General features: G+C 33.6%; 1 protein-coding gene across 2 annotated transcripts in view; it reads left to right on the forward strand.

Moving 5' to 3' along the window:
* Positions 1-20,096, forward strand: part of LOC108911727 (collagen alpha-1(XV) chain-like) — a 233,900-nt gene that overhangs the window by 52,302 nt on the left and 161,502 nt on the right. The gene's annotated exons all lie outside the window — the stretch shown is intronic.

Raw genomic sequence — 20,096 nt, forward strand, 5'->3', positions numbered from 1 at the left:
CGAACTCTCGTGAGAAGAAGTCTAAAGGGGTGAGGTAACCCGTTTAAATTTTTGACATAAGTTCATTAACACCCTGTATAAGAGTTATGAGATATCCATATAAAATAATTGGTTCAGTTAAACTGAACGGTATAGTCTAAACTAAACTAAACTCATCTTACATGAGGTAATACCAAGACAACTAATTTATTTGTAAGTCTGTCACCAATTTAACAAGAAACGGAAATCTATCGAGTTTGATTACCCGCCTCGACTGCCAAATGGTCATAATTCACAATCTTATCAGCTCGTGTACCTTTCATTGCCGGACTTTTATTGGTAGCTTTGATGGCGGAATAAATTTTCCTTATCTACCGATATGTTAAGGTGAATATTGTCCGCATAAATTATCCGATATTTATTCGGCCATCCGAAATGATTAATGCCCCCTCGAGCCTTCCAGTTTAACCACTTTGTTTCTGCTTAACAAAACGACTCGTTTGTAATGTATCTGGTGGATGTACTGTAACTCGGTACGTCTCGTGGGCCGACGCTAGCGAAGACCTACGCCAGAGCGTACGGCTTCGATTGGATTTCAACGTCCGGAGACCGCGTAAAAAAGACAACGTGCTGCAAATAAAAAATGCAGTTCTACACGGATTGTTTCGTTATACCAATTAGGGGAAGAGGGGCAAAGGTGAACGCTTTTTTAGGTATAAGAAAAAAAGTGTCATTGAATACTTCAATCGGCATATATTACACAAAATTGAAAATATCCTGAAAAGTTGTACAGAAAGTAACAAAAAAGGACATTCAAGTCCTGATGAAACTGAACTGATGAACAAATAGATGATCGATGATAAAGATCAATTGTGCATATTAATAATCGCTGTATTTGAGAACTGTAAGTCTTACTGACAACTGAATGCATTTGTATGGTTCAAATGCGTTTTCGTACAATAACATATTAATTTTGCGGTTAGAAACAAGCCAGAATTGTAAGAACCTACGGCGAGACCAATGAATTCTAGTCTGTTTTCATTGACCTTGCAGGCAAACCAACGGTGAATAAGCTCATTTAATGTCTGTAATTTGACGTTTCGCCTCTGTTTCAAACCGTTTGATGTATTGTGGTGACGCCCTCTGGCTGAAACCAAACAAATTAAAGAAGCTTTCGGAGTCGGATTTTCGGTACTTTCATTCGTTTATTCAACGTTTCTCTTCATAAGATTAATTTCGGCGAAATGTACGTTTAAAGAGACCCACTTCTAAAGTTGATTTTAACGAACAACCTCATTAAACGCACTCGAGGAATCAAAGAACTGTAACTAAAGCACATTAATAGATTTAAGAGAATGACTTGTTTGACTAAACGTAAGTATTTTCAGTCCCACAGAACATGTACAATAATTAAATTCTAACTGGAAGAACTGTGTTAATACCGTTCAATATACATTCACATTGCGAATATAACAGATTTATTATCGAAGTACGTGGCGGTACTGATCTTGAAACTGATATTCTAATGTATACGATTGTTTTATTCCGTGTATTTATGTTATTAGTCGTGTCTCGTTGTTTTGTGGATGAACTCGTATTTCTCTTCAATCTACGAATGTACTTTACCAGTCGCCGTCGCCTACTCGATACTCGAGGCTCCTTAAGATCGCGCTTTTCATTTTTGTCAGGCGGGTAATTAGTTTGTGATATTTTCGCTGACTTCGCTTAAATTAAAATAAGCCCTCGAAGAAAAAAATTAATGGAATATTAAATTAAATTTCATGGAGAAGTATTTATTGCGCGGACCCGGCAATTAGTCTTCGCCTTCTGCATCGATGTAGCGACGGCAAAGAAGTCTTGCAGCGAAGGACAGGTACTCGTTTGGGTCAATTAATTCGTCCGCTGCCTTACCAGCATTATCTTTTTGCTGGCGAGGGAGAAACAGCTTTAATGTCTCAATTTGAGGATGGGAGGGAGTGATTTCGGTCCAAAAAAACGTTTCCTGGTCTTCAGGTGGACAAGGATTTGAATTTTTTGCACGATCGATAGTTAGGCGAATGTGCATATCGTATTACAGGACTTTCTGCAGCCCGACATCTCGAGACTTATAAAAAATGTGGTCCACACGAAAAATATGACAATATGACAATAATTAGCTTAATATCTGTTATAATTACTGCGATTATTAATTAGGTCTTGCTGAACAAACACCAGTAGGCGTAGAATTAATCGGGAAAGGGCACCACCAGACCTCTGTAACAGTCCGTAAATAACTTAGTTAATTGTATTAGGGGTATAAATTAAATATGGCGTATTGCGGAGATAAAACTACCGCAGGCATATTTTGTAAATAATTAAGAGAAGAAATTTTACCGAATTTTAAATTTATTACATAAAAAAAAGTGATAAACATTGTATTTTATGGTATTCTATGCAAGCAGTTATGTCAAAATTCCTTAATTAACCGAACTTTTGTACATCAAGTTGGAGATTTTGATATTTTTTTTCTGGAAATGGTTGAGTTTAGGGCCCATGTCATATAAGGTTTTTTTGTTTATTTTAATGCATTCTATCGTCTGTTAAAATTAAGGCTGTCAAATTTCTAACACACTGTATATGAGAGTACTGAACTTGATACGTTGTTAATCTACAGTGAACGTCGGCAAAACGCTGCAGAAGCATCACGTCGTTGTGTAGAACTCTGTGGATATGTATTTATATCGTACAATGAACTCTTGTAAAAAATATTGAAATTCTTTACTACCTCTTTGATAATGTATGAGTTTTGGTGAGCGAAAATAAACAAGTTTTCTTCTCCATGTCCTTTGGGCTGCACTTTGTATCCCGATATTGGATATTTGACATTTAATTTAATTTTTAACGACCGTAAAAGCATTTTCGGGTCGTCAATATAATCGTTTACAATGTAGCGGCTACATCAAGACCACCGTACCAGAATAGTTGGGTAATTATGGAGCGACTAAGTGGCTACTGTATTTTTTAAATTGCATCGAACTCTTCAATATTTGCCTTTTTGTAATCGCGTATACGCCATTCTGTGACCTACTACTATTTTATTTCAAGAAAACATAAGTTTGATTATAATATGCTACGTTTGTCTTGAATAATTCTTACATTAATACTAAATTTTATATATTTTATGGAACTGGTAGTTTTGAAACATATATGTTTACAGTTTATTATGAACTGTAAGAGATATTGTAGCAAAAGTTCGAGATAATAAATTTGAAAACAATAAAAGATTTGAATTAAATTGTATATATTTACAAATAATATAAATTCTAAGAAAAATTATAGATTACAGCAAATATTTCACATAGTTTGAGGAAAGTATATACATTTGAATAGAATAAAATAACATTTACGGCAAATAATTCCATTTAAAGTTTTAATCCGCTCATTGGATCCAAATGCTTTTTTTTTCAGTGTATAAAAAGGTCAGAGAACGCTAAATAATCATTTCTTTTTTAATATACTTTTTTAATGCTGTTGGTTTATTACTAAAATGCCCTTTTTGCCACAATAACATCTCGAAAGTACATAAATGCATTACGACAATGAGCAAAATGTAAATGTGAAATGTTGCTTCATTTCTCTAGACGTACATTATAATTCGGCAAAAGTATCTCGTTACACTAATGGGGAATAATTAAATTGCACCACATTAATTCGAAAAGAGCAATAAACCCTGCTCTGCCCATTTTTATAAGCGATTCTATTTTGGTATTGTTATATTTAGAAGCAGTGTAGTAATAAACCTACATCATAGGAATTACACATTTGGCTTCGTAGTAGCATCAAATTCAAATTCCCCAGATGCATGTTGGTTTTCTGTTAGTGTTACTTAGATCGCGTTTGGCTATAAATAAATACTAAAAAGCGATTTGCACCGAATTTGATTAATTTCGCTGTTCGATGTACATTTTGTAATACAGTTGCACTGTTTGGTATAAAATAAATAGCCCAAACTTGTTCCTGCTCTATTTGAACACATTTGAACGATTTGTCTTACCGAAATAAAGGGATTTGCACCATTTTCAATCCGAAGAGTCGGCAGCATTGTCTGGGTCACATGTCTGGATAATTTAATTAATGACGCCGATCTTTTATGTTTCATAAATTGCCTATAAAATATACGTAGTAATATACTTTATATTAGATTTATATGCAAATTTGTTTACAGCTTTTCCATCATACCTCCAATTATGGTAAAGTCCTTAAACTGAAAATAGGCAACAGTTAAAAATAGATGGATATATAATAGTTCTATACTTGTTGGTTATGGATCTGAAAGGGTATTTAAATTTTTTTCTTATTTATTATCTAAAGCTGACGCCACACATACGATATTTTCCAGATACTGTTCAAGGATTGACTAGTAAGGTACATTCATAGATTTAAGAGAACGGTCACATGCGTCGAACTAAGTTCACCGCCCATTATAGAATTCAACTGTTAATACGATGTAAATTAATGTAACCCTTTATTCTATATTTAATATTTTGAATATAATCTAATATACCCTGTCCAATTAATAATAAAAATGTGAGGGAAATAGAAAACATAATCATAAGAGGCATTTTAATATTCGTTTTCTCGCAATGCTCAACGGTGAATGTACTAAAAATGGCCTGATGGTGCTTGAGTACACACAAGTATTTCTTACATGTAATGAAATAAGAAATATTTGGGGTCTATAAAATATTTTTAAGAACCATAAAACCGCGTGTATTTTAAAGCCTATAAAAGGAACATAAGCAGCCGAACAATTCCACGAAAACGTTTATAATAAAAAATAATTAGCCCTACATTACTTAGAAGAAAAATACATGAGGCAAAAACGCACTATAATTTATTATTATCATTATTATTTGCGTTACAAATTTATTGAAATGAAATGTCTTATTGGGTAGAACACCATATTCTTTTTTTCAATTCTTTTACGGCTTATGTATTAAATGTGGGACTTATCCTGTCAAGTGCCTCTAATAAAGCACCTAACGACGGACGACACTTATCGAGATTGGAATATATTTCCTCTGCCAAATCTGATACTGCGTTTGCGTTGACATATCACTGCGGAAGTCGCCCAGATTTCCGGGCAAAGTAACCAAAATTTTTCTTTAAAAAATCGCCGATCGTAGTCATCTGACTACGATTGGGATCTGCCAGTATTTGTCACTACAGAAATTGGATCTATTTTTCACCTATATCCTTCAGGACACGATTTGTGCAGAGAACTGAGATATTTTTAGAATGTAAACATACATAACTTTGTATTTACTTATGGCTACTAGTCTGAAATGGGTTTAATATATGTTTTTAAGGGCAATATTTAACTGAAATGACACAGGGGTACTTTGCAATGTATCACGTTACTTTTAGTGGAATATCATTTAAAGAAAATTAATTTATCTATGATAACGCAACCATTTCACAGTCGATGAAAAATAAATAACACAGAAAAACAATTTTAACTTTTCATACGACTCCAATTAGCTTTCTGATAGACCGAGTTATATCAATATTACTTTCACTTCTCACTTGTATTTTATATACTTTGATGCATCATATTTTTATACATTTTATTAGCGATTAAAATAACAAATTAAGTAAATTTTATAGACCATAGAATCATCGTAAAAAGTTATAACAAATTGTTATACGTATAAAAACAGATATAATTGATTTCAAACATCATTACAGCATAAAAAACAGGTTTGTATGCTGAAGATACGCCATTTGTGGCATAGTTTTAGATTTTTGTGAAAGAAAATGATAAAAAATTAATTAAATACCAGATATCATCTGTTCTGTCTCAAAATAATTAGTCAGGAGTTATTTTTATTAATTTTAAACATGCAATTAAAAAATACACATCATTATAGCATGTGTACTGAGGAAAAGAAGGAAAAAAGTGGATTTATAGATAAAATGGATTAACAATTACCTTTTACAGAATGCAAATATTAATAATCTGTAGCGTACTACATATACTGGACAGGTATCCGTGTTCCTGGTTAACGAGTTGTACAGTACCGAAGTTGACGTTCGAACACCTCCTATGATGGCCCGGGGGAGGTCTAACAGCGATCGTCTCCCTAGATTTGGACATTTCACCTCTATGGACTTATTTAATTTTGTTACATACAAAATATGTAGCGACGTTTCGTGTATTTTTAGATTCCTATTTCTATTAAAAGACGACGGATTCGTTGCAGAATTATGAAATCTCGCTGGGAACGCCCAACTATTCTCGTTTCCGTGTCGCGCGACGTGTTTAACCTCCAGCGTGACACTCGAGAAACATACACACCGAGTGAATTTATTTTGGAAAAAGCGCAACGCGCCGTAGGGAATAATTACGTGTACGGAGGCATTAGCATACGCAACCAGCAGCCTCTATTTTCGACGCGCTCGTCAGGATCGCGCCTTCGTTTGTTTGCCCAAGTATTCCCGTTTTACGCTTCCTCAATTTTAGGAATATGCCGCGGTTAACCTGAGCGTATGACATGTAATATATCGGCATGAGTTTCCCGGAATAGTTTAACATAATGTGCAGAATAAATATGGCGAAAAGGCCGTCGCGATTGTACCAGTGCAGTAAGGTTTTCGTGAGCAAGTTGATTCACGAAGGATCCTAAAAGGATATCTAGGATATAGTTTTTATATCTCAAAATGATATTTAACTTTAAGGCGAGACATCAAAGGAGTCTATCTATAAATTATAAATTGCTATCCGCAGATTCCTCTACACATCGATACTATTGATTCACAAATAACTAGCTTTAGTAACTATTAGATGGCGTTAGTGCTGTTTCATATACATACATTCATCTCATAGTTATAAGGGTTATTAACACTAATAATAATTATTAGAGTTTAGAGAATCCTTTAATTTAAAGTTTAATAAACGTATCCTTGATCTAAGATTTGGTTTATTGTATTACGTAACTTTTAGATTTATGTTTCCAATCAACAATATATCATGTTTACAATGAACTGGACCAAACCATTTATAACTGCGTTCCAGTTTATGACAGGTATCTGCTCCTACTTTTTTATTAAATCTCTTGTCTCGGTGAGAAATGTTTGTCTTTAGAGATATTGCAAAGATCAATTATAATCTTACAAATCGAATTTATTTCTCGGGAAACCGAGATCAAATAAATCCTTCAGCGTGATAATGGATGTTCCTTATTGCAAAATATACACATTTTCAAATACTGTAAAGTCGTTAGGAATCGTCTGAAAAAATATCAGTCTTAGGACCAACACATGTCGTGTTAACATACGTTAACACATGTCGTGTTAACGTATGTTAACATTTGTTGTAGAATTATCTGTTACAATATTTTCAACTGGACGATACTTATCATTGTAAGTTGAAGTCAGAAGCCGAGAATACGCTTAAGCACGACACGTCTTAAAAAATCCATAGCGAACAATTTCAGACATGTTTTATATACATATATTACAAATATCAGTACAACGTTAGAATAATATGATAATGTTTGCCCGCTGTGTCGTGTTGTGTAGGAATTTTTTTAAGCGAAATGTTAAGGCATAAGTACATTTTAACACGTGTCGTGTTAACACTATTATACTGTTTTCAGTTGAATGATTATTATTACGTCAGAAACCGAGAATACGATTAAACATGACACAACACGTCTTGACAATTCCGTAGTGAACAAGGTACATGTTTTACACACATATATTTATGAAATATCAGTGTAACGTCATAATAAATTAAGTTTGTGTGCTGTGTTATGTTATAACATACAACACAAATAGTACAGTTCTTAGGAAAAACCAAAATGTTAAGCTCAGGATACATTACTAGCACGTGTCGTGTTAATGTGTGTTGCACTTACTTTTAACTACAAAATACAACACGTCTTAGCAAGATCTATAGATGACTACTTAACGCACATGTTTACACTTAGAATATAAGAAGTGAAGTTTGCCCGCTGTGTCGTGTTGTGACATTATACATTGAAATATAGTAGAGTTCTTAGTTATCATGACACAAAATGTTAATCTTCGGATACATTACTAGCACGTGTCGTGTTAATATGTGTTGCACTTACTTTTAAATACAACACAACACGTCTTAGCAAGATCTATAGTGAAGTACTTAAGGAATACGTTGACACTTAGTACAGTATAAGTGAAGTATATCCGCTGTGTCGTGATGTGGCATCACACTTTGAAATATAGTCGTTTTTAGTAATCATACGACGCAAATGTTAATCTTGGGATACACTACTAGCACGTGTCGTGTTAATATGTGTTGACACTAGTTTTAAATTGGAGTGTACTTTTCTGAAATGTCGTGAAAAGCCTGTTCAGTATATTAATGGAATCGGTTTTTTCACAGTATGCGCTGTGATGCGATGTGTTGACATTTGTTAACACGTCACATGTTAGTAATGTCAGTATTCAACATAAATATTATTAATCTATTTAAATTTTGGCAAATTCAGGCTTGGTAGCCCACCCTGCGTATGAAGGGATTAAAATACTCAGCAGCTGTATGGCAATATTTATTATTTGACGAGATTTAATCGATAATTAATAATCATCCAACCCCGCGGTTGTGTGAAATGCAGCCAACCGCCGATTTACTTTTCGCAACCAAACTATAATCAGTGCCATTATTAATGTTTGTAACTAATCAACGTGTCCGTTTCAAAGTGACGGTTAAATAAATACGTTTATCAGTTCATTAACTCATATCTCTCTGTCACATTTAATTATTTACAAATATGCTTCACGCATACCACCCATTTAAAATAATTGATACGGTTAACAGAGATTACCGTTAATTATATAGTTCAATTATATGCATTTGTCACGTGTTATTCCAAACGTGCATAATACGTATTTCATTCAGTGAAAGTTTACGAAAGAAATGTAATTAGTGACATGTAACTAAAATAAACAGATGTCAAATGGAGCGCTATAGGACAGATGAGCGAGTGAAGATTGTGATTCATTACAAGTATGGACAGTATGTAGCTGAGACTGTGCGTAAATTACATGGAATTTTCGCTTGGAAACAAAAAACTGAAAAGATTAGTTGAAAAATTTGAACAAACAGATTCGAAGAGTACAGTATAGTATATAAAAGTAACAAATAATAAAAATATGTGCTTGGAACATGCGCAGCTTAATTTAATCTAAATCTGTCTTTTTATTTAAAGGCAGAACAAACGCTCGAGCTAGGCAGATAATATGCGAAACTATGGGGATATTTTAATAAAACCACGGCCATGAAAGTGGAACTATTTCCTACAAAAGCTCATGTTAACTAATTGACAGAACAAATCAACTATGTACATCAGTCTATGTCAAGACCATAGAAATGTACAAGTTACTATTCTGCTTACTCACATTTATGAATCATTTGGTGATTAATATTCAAATACTTACAGCCTTAAAAAATTTTAGACTGCAGATTAGCCATTCAAATCCAAGCCTGGCGGCGGTCTTTCATCTAGGTATATGTTTTCGTGCATATATTTTGTTACTATTGGTTCAAAAATATTCTGAAACGGCAGGATGTGCAGACAACTTAACAATTTATTACTTTAACAATCGCGTTAATATTTATCGGGTATAATTTTAAAAAGTTTCGTTGGTAATGATTTTTTATTATATCCAACTTAGTACTCATTTATCTTTAAAATACCTTTTCACGAAAAATTTAGTAAATTTCCTCCGGTTACAATAATTTATAAAATCCGATCCGTAAAATGCAACCAATTCCTCTGGAATTCCTTTTTTTAGTTCGTAACTTTATCTGTATCTCGAAAAGTAAGCCTGATGCAAAGGCCATTGAACAAAAATAAGCCAGAAGACGAGTTGAAGATGAAAATAAATCCAGTGACAAACAGTTTGTGGTAAAATAACATCTTTTGAAATTTTGTCGCGACAGAAGTTGCGCAAAATGTAACAAAGCAGACAAATAAGGTGCATCTCAAATAGAAGAGAAATACAGCATGGTCCAAACAAATTCAGAAAAGAAAACAAATATAAGGTGGCTCAAACAAGCCCAGACATGGAAACGAGTAGAGAGTAGCTCAAAGAAGATCTTTTCATTAACGCCTTGTATTTAATTCGCCCTCGTAATCGACCTTCAGAATACGGTAGATACATTACCGAGCATCAGACGGCACGGCACCCCCTTATAAAAAGTAAGGTACGGTTATCTCGAGGATGAAGAATGGCTGTACGGTATCAAGCCATAACTTTGGAAAGCTGACGCGGAAAATGACAAATAAACCACCACGAATCGTCATCAAGTTTATTGTAAGCCCCGGCGTTTTACAAGTGTCTCCAGCTTAATTGAAATATGTCGTTGTCAACAAAGATTTGTTAGACTAGCAGCCCATAAATAGTATATAAAAGTTCCCCGACCGCCCCCCCCCCCCCCCCCGTGCTCGCGGAGCCCATATATCATAATTCAAATATCGCGTGGCGTTTACACGTACTTCGAAATAAATCACGGAAAAATGCGTTTGCAGTGTTACATTCCGCGTCTGAAATATTGGTTTTTTAAAATTGTATGATTTGACAAATTGACTAGGAAATTACATGAAAATGCCGAGTTCGATGGTGTGTCAATAGCGGGCGCCTTTTTTTCTTATTTCCGCTGAAATTTAGTGCCACCGCTCCAGAACGACGTTTTTCAATTATCTCGCTCTCATTATTCACTCCACTCACGGGAATTATTAATGTAATAATAACCTCTGGAACAGGAATATTTGATAACCAGGAACACGCAAATTCCTACCCCCAAACCAGGCACACGTATTATGAACCACTAATTGAATAAATATTTCGCAAATTAATCTCCTGTTCAATTATTATTGTTAGATTAAAAGGAAAACGTCAGATACTCGTATACTGATCGCTGACGGCCCACAAAGACGCTCCGGATATTTGGAAAAAATAATTCCAAATTCTACGAAATTCAGACGAGGGATATAACCAATCACAATCCACGACACTATCTTTGATCTTTAGAAACATATATCAGAAATGTGTTCCCAAATTCTGTCCAGAAAACGGATTTTTAATCCTATTTTTCATACCTCGCTGCTGGACAGACTAGTGCGCCAGCGCATCCACACTTGGGAGCTGCGGTATGCATTGTTGTCAAATCTTATAATCAAGGCAGAGGCGGGACATTTTGTTATTAGAAAGCAATGGAGGGAAAAATAAAGAAAAATTTTGTTTATATTATTTACTAGCTTTTACTTGCGGCTTCGCTCGCATTGAAGCCATTAAATAAGTATGAGAGATCAAGGGTAAAATCACGAATTAACCACAAAAATGACACCTAACCTGAAACAATAAATATACAAAAACTTTCGTAAAAAACAATTTTTTTAATAAAAAGTATCCTATGTTACTTCTAATACCTCCAAGAATATGTGCACAAAGTTTCATGATGATCGGTTAAGTAGTTTTCGCGTGAAAGAGTAACAAACAAACTTACATTCGCATTTATAATATAGGAAAACCCGAGAAATCGACTACCGTTTTTGAAGTTTCTGAGTTTGAATCCAAGGTCCAATTATATGACGATTTAGTCATCCACTACTTGATTTGTGTCGATTAGCTTAATGTGACCCGAAGGTAAGGAGGATTGGCCAAGTTTTAGGTCAAGAGATCACTGATGTGGAATCCATGCGAAATTTTACAACCCTTGTACAGGTCATTTTTGTGTCAAATAAGTAGTTTTCGAGATAAAAAATCTGTTCATTTGCTCCTTCAGATGAACTTGCCTGAATTGGTTCTTTTTCTCAAATCAACTTTGAAATAACCTTGACCCTTTACTAATACATATAAATGGACCTCATATTCGGACGCAGTGACCTTAAGAACGGTAAATGATTCCAGGGTTTATTCCATAAAATAACTTTCAAATGACCTTAAAATGGCCTTCAAATGACCTGACACACACAAACTGGCCTCAGATTTGAACTGTGCAACTCCAAATACGTGTATTTGGAGGCGGTTAGACTTAATTACTTGGCTTTTCTCAACTTGACATTGGAATGACCTTGAGACGACCTTCAAATAACTTGATACAGACAAACTGATCTCATATTCGCATTCACCGGCCCCAAAATACTGTATAACATTTGGTCGGACTTGATTGCTCGGCTTTTCTCAATATGATCTTGAAATGACCTTGTAACAAGCTTAAAATGGCCTGATACAACAAACCGATTCGGACTTAGCGACACAAAAAAGGAAAACTCCGAGATCCTTTGATTTAATGCACATTTTCTCAATCTGACCTCTAACTGACCTTGATCCTGACGCTCCCCCTTTCAACATACTGTGCCGTTATTAGGAAGCGGATTTTTATCATCGACATGACACCCCCAAAAAACTCGTGTAACCCGTTACATTATATGTCCTTTGAGGGCATATGTAAATTTATCATATATTTTGTATGCAAATAAGGACCCCCGATGTTTACCTTGGACGTCCGGCGGCAAGTGTTTTTTTTTCTAATAACGTTTTTTTCCCTATTACACGCGTGGATGGACGCGCCAGACCACAGTGGATGCTACCTCAAAGAGATCACCGGGTCCGATCCCACAGGGGTGGCGGAAAATAAATATTTGCCTCCGATTCTAGTTGGCAATGAGATACGTACGTTTGTTTCAATTGCGGGGATAGCGCTGTTCCGAAAAATTGCGGTTTAATAAACCAGTCGGTGTTGAACTTATTTCGTCGAGAGTAATAATTGTAAACGAGGATAACACATTTATCTTTTTTTCACTTCAATGAAATAATATATTCTTAAATTTTGATTTGAAATTAAAAAAACTGCGCATAAAACATTAGTTTCCATCGTAGATCTGCATTCTGACAAAGAATATTGCCCTGATTAACTACAAAAAAAAAAACAAAGTCGACGTTCGTTCGCACCTATTGATAGCTCCGCTAATTCTCGACATACTCTTCGCTGTTGTTCCTTGCCCTTGGCATCTCTTGTTTTGGACTATCCCCGGCATTGTTTTAATTCATCCGAATGTGGCTAGTTTTTTGTCATTCACATTATTCGTTAGTTATAGAAATATCGGTTAATAATTTTTGATGATCTGGAATATAAATTACTTTGCCTGAGCTTTTTGGGTTATAGGGACGATTTCTGGCTTTGGATTCAGAACATAGGTGAAATTTGAATATTCTTGGTTCGTAGACGTGCACAATACTACCTTTCCCTTTTGCTATAACTCTCAACTGTTGTTGAAAATAGTAAATTAATGCAGACATGAATCATATTACCGAAATTATTAAAATATGACGCGCGCAAATTGAACACGTGCAATAAAACTCGGCGGGCAACAAATCTAATAATATTTGGAAATCATATATGGGACCGTTGTTTTCATTACAATTTTGCAATTAACATATAAATATCACATCGACGACTGTATTCATTTCTACCGCGTATAGAGCAGAATATAAATGAGATTTATTACAATTATTTATTAATGGTTTATTCCATAAATATACGTCGCGGATTATATTAAATTGTATCTGTATACTGTGTATCACGAATTTATGTCGCCGATATTCGCTATCAATTAATGCAAATACATGTAGCATTTGATTGCTCTTTACAGGACATGGAATGGCGAAATTCGTGCGCTCCGACGATTCATAAATTTTGCAAATTCAGGATAATAAAAAAAAGATGTTGGTAATTACTTTTTAACAATTCTATATTTACTTGCTGTCTTTTCCCAATTTCTGTAGCTTTCTTTAATCCTGCTAATAAAGAGACAGCTTTTCAATATTTGTTCGATCATTGGCGTATTTTATAAAGAAGTGAAACAATCAACCCCATTGCAATATTTTATTATAAATTTTTAAATTTCCTAGTGAATATACTTTTCACCGATGATATTAGGTTATGCTTGCAGCAAAATGGAAATTATTTCGAGTATTATTTAAATTTAATTTTGCATTTCTTGTTTTTCGTTTGTATTAAAGTTTATTTCAGATAAATTACTTTACCTAATACATGTCCCATAGTCATAAGTTATCAAACATTTTTAATTAATTAATAGCAAATTATTCTTAATGTTATTATTAAATTACCAGCTTATTGACAGAAAGTGTCAATTTATTAATATGATGAATAACAATTTATTTGTTATGACATCCGCCTACTTTATTTTTACAAATCTTCGCAATTACCCCTTTAGTGAACGATGACGCATCTAATATTTTTACTAGAAAACTATCGGTTTTATCGGAAAATTACAAACGGTAAAAAAGTTGCGCAATAAATCAGTCTTCCCAATAAATATCCTTTTATTTTTGGCTCTACATTCACTGGTACCATTTTTGCTGCTTCATTTAAAAACATCCTGTAAGTATTTGCATAATAATATGAAACTAAAAAGGGGCACTGCCTATTTTTCTGTACTATACGTTTCACATGGAACTTACCATAAAGTATATAGGTATAGTACATAATAATAAGTACCACACAATGTCTTATTCATAAAGAAAGCGATTGTATTTCAACGCTTTGCTTGGCCGAGTGTATGGCACGTGTTTTTATGGCAGTCGGTAGCATTGTGTATTGTCAGCATAGAGCGGCACACCGCTCGACCACCTTGTTATTTATTTGATTGAAGAGACAAAAACCGATCGTGGCACCGCTAACAACCGAACGTGATTCATTGTTTACTTTCGTGAATAAATCGCGCAAATTATTGTTTAATTCACGAGCCACGCGAACATAAAGGCATTAAGCACCGACACTGATGAATTTATTGGATGCCTGCCCACTAAGTTATCTGGGTATAATAGCCGAGGAAGGCCGAGAGCGATTCCTATGTCACAAGGAGACAGAAAATAATGTACGTTTTAGTGTCGGTGTTTATGGTGATCTTTATCCAGCCGGTCATAACGCTAAATAATGGAAGCTCCGTAGGGGGAAATATTATCTTAGGAGCCATCTACTGTTGTAAACATATCGGGGGTCGAAGGGTGACGACTGACGTGAAGTTTTTAATAACGCGGGCCCTTGTATGAACGCCTGGTAGGCCAATTACGTCTCGTAGGTACCTGTAGGTACATAAAACTTAGAGATTTAACTGATGATATTGTGGGAAACGCTCGGAAAAAACAATGAACCCCGCCCGGCACTGATCGCAGGTGGAACCACCAGACATATACCGGTTTCGAACTTACAATCCGAAGCAAATGTATCACCAAACGCAGGTGTATTTCTGTAGCAAAGATTTTACAGAAGTGATTTTCGATTCTTCTTATGTGCAAGAACAAATAAAATTTACAATTGTTGCCGCTACATCCTGTATACACGAACTAAAACTAGTCTCACTCGGGTAAAAAGGCTCAATTTGAGAAGTCCCCCCCCCCAGTAATTTTCCCATTTATACTAAACGCTTTTCATGTGCCCCAGTGCAACAACATGGAAACAACACATTCACTGTGAAATACGTGGCAACTTCACTAAATGGAAGCAAATTGCATTAATTGAGTTTTGAGCACTTAAAACAAGACCATTACACCACGCAGGGATCGATGTTGGGCCACGTCTACAAAACACATTCATTTGGTTAGTTGACGTAGCTCGTATTGGCTCAATGCTTTTCCTGTTTTTTTTGCGTTCAAAAGTAAATTGAAATAATTAGTAGATACATGTCTATTACAAAAGATCCTGGGATTTTTGTAATTCATCTTAAATATGGGTACGTACATAGTTATTTAATTGCCAACCAAATGTCAGGTTGATTTTACTGTACGATTTATCTAATAAAATATGAGTTACGTTCTGACAATTTTTATTGACCTTTAGTACAGTCATTGAAGCTTTTCACCTCCGAATTCTTTGAAACTGAACCGATCGACTTGAAATTTAGCAGATAGTTAGAGAAAAGGTCAATGAACATTAGTGACAGCGCCGATTGACGCTTCCACCCTGTTGGGGGTTGACACCCCTTCTCGGGGGTGGATATTTTTTTTCAAAAATAGAGGATCAAATTTTGAGCAAAAAATATTTGAAGAATTTTTCCGAGAAATCAATAGTTTTTTAATTATTCACGATTGAATTTTAAGTGAAAAAAAAACACTTTTTCAAAGTATTTTTCGCTAATAACTCGAAAACTACGCATTTTATTTAAAAAAGTGTAATGAACAAAAATGTAGCTTATAAATAAAAAAAGAAAATTTTTAAAAAATGTACGTCCTATACAAAGCGAAATATGGTTAGTGGAAGGGGACTTGTTTTGGGGGGAATACTCCAATCGATGTATTCAACGTCAAATAACGGAAAAAGGATTAATTTTACGTGTATAACGCTCCTGGAGTTTTTTGTAATACTCAAAAGACCTTCAAAATAAGCATTTATAAAAGTTAATTAGAACAAAATTGAAGGAGTTATCGTCAAAAACAGATGGGTTGCTCATATTTTTTAAGGAAAAATGAATAGTAAACGCTGTACCATTTTCATCAGAATTAAAATTAATCGTAGACCCTTTACAATTAGTTTTGTTTTAGTGTTTTTCATACGATCCTGAAGTTAGACCGGTTTAGAATGCGTATTTTTTTAGTAATGTACGGTAAAAGTTGAAAACGTATTTTTCATTAATCAAAAAAAATTGCATTATTTATATAATAACTCTGAAACTATGAAAGATACGTAAAAAATGATAGACAACAAAAATGTTGCTTTTTTTTCAACAAATATTTTGCTTTCTTTTTATTCCTATAGCATAAGAAATAAAAGAGATATCGCCGCTTGAAGAATCCATTTTAGTGAAAAAACGACCTGTCTCGAGCCCTTCGATCATTTCCCTTTAAAAAACGAAGTACTTAAAAGGTTTTATATGCAAACGATCATACAGCTCTTGAAATTATCTTTAAAATACTTTTTTGTGGGATACTGTAGCTTCAAAATTAACCGAGTTATGGTAAAAAACCCAATGACATTTTTTCTCAGCAAAATATAGGCTTTTTCATTTGTATGTATTATATATTATATTATACAAATAAAATAAGTAAAAAAAATTAGTGTGATTATTTATATGCAGCGTAGCAATTTTTTTATGATTGATTATATTTAAAAATCGATTAAAATAAAAATATTTTACATTACTATTGGTAAAAAGGTAGTTTATAAGAGTTGAAAATGGCAAAAGTAAAATATTCTTTCATAATCAATATAAGGAAATTTTTATTTTAAAATATTGCACAATTATAGCATTCCAAAATTTAAAACGTATTTTTTTATCATTTTTTTCGCATAGGGGTGATTTATAAGGGTTGAACATTGTTATGAGATTCAAATTCTTTCATAAGCAATGAAGGAATTTTTATGTTAAATAATTGCACCGTTAAAGCATTCCCAGCTTTTAAAAAGTAATTTTTTATCATTTTTGTCAACACAGGGGTGGTTTTTAGGGGTTGAAAGGAAAAAATTCTTTTATTAGCTATAAGGTAACTTTTATTTTAAATAATTTTACGATTTAATCATTCCAAATCTTTAAAAAGTAATTTTTTATCATTATTATTTGCATAGGGGTAGTTTTTAAGAGTTAAATAAAGGGTCGAAAAGATCATATATATGATAAAACATGTTCGAGAACATGGAACATTATTTAATCTTTGTGCTTGAACAAGATGTTTAAAAAATGCTTAAAAATTAATTTTTTCAATTTTTTTCACTTAGGGGTAGTTTTTACACCTAAAAAACAAAAAGCGTCAATCGGGCTTCCGTCACTTTTGAACTTGAGCCTAAGATGAGCCTTATTCTAAATTTTCATGCAAATCCATGCAGTTTCAAAGAATTCGGAGGTTACAGCTGATTTTCAGCTTCAATGATTGTACATACTAATATCCACATTCTCCTCTATGAAAATAGTTGACTTAATCATTGGGAATTCACTCCACACACTAGCCGATGACTTTAAAGTTCTTAATTTCTCCATGAAAAATGCTAGCAGTGACATTTTAGAAACACCAGTATTTTTGTTCTGGCACCATTCTTTATGGTGTAAATAACTATTGCTATTGGGCAGTCATACGTTAAATTAAATAAACCAGATTTAAAACTGATTCCTATGAAACAGATCTCCGCCATTTTTCATCTAAAAAAAATACAAACGATTTCCAACGACCACTCTGTCAGAGTCGGTCCCATCTCGCACATCTGCAACGTGTATGTATACACATAAATTGTTTGGATAAAAAGTTGAACCGAACCGAAACTTTTTTAACAAATTATTTTGCAGATAGCATTGCCGTATATTTATGTTGATTTTATTCAAGGGTGGATTACATTTCAAATAGAATACTGGGCCGCCGCCGTTATTTTATTGCAACCAAAGCTAATTCCGGAGCGTTTTGCAGAGCCTGTACCTGGAGTAATACACATACAATCGTGTCTACTGCTGTTATCTGCTACTTCTATTTTTGAAAGAGTCAGTTTACTCCGGCAATTCCAACTGCAGTGTTATAGTTATTGCTATATTTGGTATTTGGATCTAGCGTTAAGGGAAATAAACATTTTTTGGACGCAGTCGGTTGTGTACTACGTCGAGCATTATTTTTTATGTATCTAGTTGCGCGATTTTTAACGATAAAAGAATGCTCGCTGACTTACTCGTATAATTCTGAAACTTGTGCAAATAGAAACAGTCACGATTTACCTTTTAATCCGTTTCTTTATTTCTCAAAAGCTAGAGAACAAGTGTAAGACAATATAATCCTTAGAATTCTCGTGTACATAATTTTAAGATAAGAAATATGGGTGAAAAAGTTGCATATTTTCATACCATATCCAATTTTGAAAAGAAATTGGAGATAAGCTGCTCCGTTGCTGAAATAAGCCGAAAAAACTGAAAACGTGACATTTCTTATTTAATATATTTTTTATTATTAAAAGTACAGAACATAAGGTGATATGCTCTATCCAGGCCTACTAAATCCTTATGTTGTCGTAACCAACTTTTGATTTTTTTTATGAACGCCATATTGGATTTTTGCGCTAGATGAAACATTAAATTTCGAGCTCAACGATGTATAATACTTGGACGAAAAGATTTTATAAAGGACCAAAAAACGTCAATTTCATGATTTATTTAATTCGATTGTAGTAGCCTTGAAAAACAAATGAAAATTTTGTTTAAAAGTAAACAAACTATTATTTATTTTTGTAAGTAAGTGCTCAAGTGTTTTTATTATGTGTTCGTAGTTTTTTCAACATATTGCAGAATTGACATGAAAATATGTAACATTTTTGTTATTTAACCAACCCTGTATATCTTCTAGTTCAAGAGATACTAATGGTGTACACGTTTAAAGTGACCACCCTGTATCACTAGTCTGAAAGAATGTGATACACCAAAGGAAAATACAGAAACATGCCATTATTACCAATTTTTGAAAAATCTCATATTTTTCCCTGTAACATTGAAAGTAAGCCTTAAATAAAAAAAAGTCATTCTTAGTAGTACACACAGTAGAATACTGTCATATTTGGCTAAAAAGGAAGGGATTGCGACGTAGTTTTTATGTGTGCAGGATTTTGTCGATTGCATAGAAAATTCCCTGGGCGATAAATAATTGTTTATAGAGTAAAATGTTGAAAAATTAAAAAAAAAATTTAAATGGTTATAAAAGTGTAAAAATATGTATTTTTAGTATTGACCATTGTTTATTATGACAAACGAGTATCTCTAAAAAATTGTGTGCCCTTCATTTAAACCCATGGAACGCGATAAATTTTTTGAAATTTTCTTAATTAACAATCCTGTCAATCGAAAAGTACGCAATTGATCATTGCAAATTTTTTAGGGTATAATTGATATATATTTTACCATTTGTTCACAAAATTTCGCCAATATTTATAAATATTTACTTACTTATTTTAAAAATTGCTCCAAACATACATACGATTTTCTACATTTTTTCGCCCATTGATAATGCAAAATTTAACTTTTTTGATTCGCATTTGTTGCAATTTTATAGAAAATCATCAAATAACCAAAAAATAAAAAATGACTTTTTTTTATTTAGGGCTTATT

The sequence above is a fragment of the Anoplophora glabripennis genome, unplaced genomic scaffold, assembly GCF_000390285.2.
Source record: "Anoplophora glabripennis isolate ALB-LARVAE unplaced genomic scaffold, Agla_2.0 scaffold149, whole genome shotgun sequence".
NCBI classification, from domain to species: domain Eukaryota; kingdom Metazoa; phylum Arthropoda; class Insecta; order Coleoptera; family Cerambycidae; genus Anoplophora; species Anoplophora glabripennis.